We start from the raw sequence: 3,061 nt of genomic DNA, 5'->3' as shown, positions 1-3,061 counted from the left end.
ATATAATAAATATATTGTTGATAGTTCGGTTCCTCTTGGGAATCGCAATTTAAGTAGGAACAGAATAGTCAATGCTGCCATCATCTTCTTTATTCGGGAGCTTTCGACATAACTTATGTCATCTTCAGCCTTTCTGCAATTATCATATGTAAAATTAATAATATTAATAAAATCATCCTAAGTACATAGTTAGGAAGATACACTTTCATGGACTGATCAACTAGCTCTAAAGTTAACCAATCACGGAACATAAAACCTTTAAAAAAAAGACTTATCACAAAAAAACTATATAACTATATAAAAGACTCAATAACTAATATACCTAGTCACCCGCGGGAGATGATGAACACCCATCCCGACCAGCAACACACAGACCAAACGGATCAAGGGGTGACCGGTAACTGAACGGGTAAGCCCTCATTCAAGCTGGGTTTTTCTTAAAAATGTATAAAGACTCCAAGATTCTCAGCTGGCTGACGTTACTATGTCTGTCCGTAATTTTCAAATTTTCCTTAGAAATGGCATGACCAGATTTAAATGCGTGGTCATAAATAGCTGAAATTGGTTGGATATGATTGTAAGCAATCATCTCTCTCTCTCTCTCTCTCTCTCTCTCTCTCTCTCTCTCTCTCTCTCTCTCTCTCTCTCTCTCTCTCTCTCTCTCTCATCCTTATATGCACACAGAAACTGAAATATATTATTAAGTAGTTGGTACTGTACGTCTAGTAGGAATTGACTTTCGTGACATTCTCTTCATTGTTCACTAGTCGTGACCTCTGTCCTTTGGAGTCATTATGATTTGTTTCATGGATCATTGAAAGAGGAAAAAATAATTTCTAAATTCTATTTTACCTGATTAGTTTTTTTTGCTCATATATATTTCCCTTTGAATTCTTTGTAACTCATCATTGCAATTTCTTACGGTAAATATTTAGTATTTTCAGAAGAGGCATCCTTCAATGCTGAGTCTTTCCTGTAATTTGATTTATATATATTGCTCTAATCAGTGTATTTTGCTATTTCTTTAGAATATTGCTTTGAATTAGCAGGTTACTCAAATGACTTTACATTTTTTTTTTCTATACAAATAATGGTAAAAGTCAATTTGCTTTAATAGTTTTAAAAAACTTTTACATTTACTGCCAGCTTACCATAAGAAATAATAAAACTAGTCTTTTATGGTTATAACCATTCTTAAACTTTTAATGGTTTCCTCTAATTTGCAGAAAATGCCTTATGTATATTTAATTATTCTTTCATATAACTGGCAGTTAAAACAAAGATAAATCTTCTCACTATATTAATATTGACTTATGTAAAAGGTTATCTGTGCCAGTGTAAACTTTAGAGAATTTTCCCTAATCCCTGATAATTACTTTATGATTTTGAAAGTTTCAGTGAAGCCGAAGTGCTATATTCAGCGGAAATAGTTCTCATGTACGGCACAATTTACAGCTTTGTAAAACGTTTTGAAGGATGGTATAGCTAAATTATACCAGTATTACATCTATTATGAACAGTGTTGAATTAATAAAATAAATCTGGTCAAAGCATTCTTGATAATATACACTGCTTAGGAAAAACTTCTCTATTGAATATATATAGTATTTTTCTCAGATATGAATTCACTAGAAGATATTGACTGAAGATTTTCATATTAGGGAAACAAGAACTTTATAGTTACTGGAAAAGGTGAAGAAAGCCGAATCTCCTGTTATTGATAAAATCATAATTCTCAGCAAACTATGGGACCATAATTAATCTTAATTTCTAATAAATTCATAACTCTTAAAGACTTTACATATACTATGAAGTTTATACAATAATGGCAAATACCAGCATAAATGTTTAACAGTGAGAATTACAAGGGCCTCTTTCCTTTACAAATGGGTTATCGTTTAACCAGTGCAACATAGGAAGCAATTATTAGCATCTGGTTTCCCTCCTGCGAATACTCATTATCTGCGTGCTTTGGCTGACAATGGTTTTGTGGATTATACGAACAACGCCAGGTGTCGTTGAATTCCTTTGCTGGTGTCGCAAATACTTGTTCCATCTACAAATATTTTTAACTGCAGAACATTAATTGATGTTTTAAGATTATCTATTCTTCACTATTTTCTTAAGCATCATATGTTTTAATTTTAAGTTTTATGTTTTGATTTTATTTCTTTAAAATGGATGGTGTATATCATGACACTGATATTAGACGATGTCTGGGACTGTGATATTTATCGTTATAGTTTTCCTACATTCTTCTTTATCCATCTTTTAGGACATTGGTCCCCATGATTCCATGTAAAGGTAACAGGTAAAGGTAAATGGTTTCAGTTCAAGTTTCATCAGAATAGATGAAACTGGGCTGCAGTGTTCCAAGAGCCAATGCTTTGCTGCAAGGGCAGGCAATCTAAAAGCAAGCAAGCAAGTCCAACCCCGTCTGTGGTCCCGAACCCCAGCTGTGGCCTTTGGTCCTTGGCTGGGATCGATCCTTTTCTCGTACGTTTTCTTTTTTTTTCGTTTTTGGTTTCCTTCCATGCAGGTCACCCCTATTTGTTTATTTTTTTTTATTTTTTTCAAAAAGAGGCATTGGGAAACCAGTTTTGCAAGATTAAGAAAATGATGATTGGAATAAGACTTCAAAATCAAGCTAATATCTAAATATTTTCAAACAAGCGCTTTCCATTTCAGGAAATTCTTAACTGAATCAACTGCAAAAGGATACATAGGATCAATGGCCAAATGCCATACTTTGATCGTATTCGAAGCCCAGAAATGACACACTTAAAACTTTCATTAGGCATTGAATAGGCGTCATTCCGGGTATTTCGAGCTCTTGACACGACGATACGAGTTCTTATGTAAGACATGAGCACCAATATTTATTGCTCAGAAAAAGTTAACCTCAGGGGATTTCAAACGAGATTATCATTCTTTCTTTATTCGTGGAAAGCTAAGTTGCTATTATTCTTCTCGCAAATATTTCCATTCAATTGAATTGAAGGATAGTTAATGTAATCATCTCTCTCTCTACAAACTTTGCTTTCCAAACGGTGATGGTTAT

This window comes from Palaemon carinicauda, chromosome 5 (assembly GCF_036898095.1).
Source record: "Palaemon carinicauda isolate YSFRI2023 chromosome 5, ASM3689809v2, whole genome shotgun sequence".
Lineage (NCBI taxonomy): Eukaryota > Metazoa > Arthropoda > Malacostraca > Decapoda > Palaemonidae > Palaemon > Palaemon carinicauda.
This window is presented reverse-complemented; position numbering follows the sequence as displayed.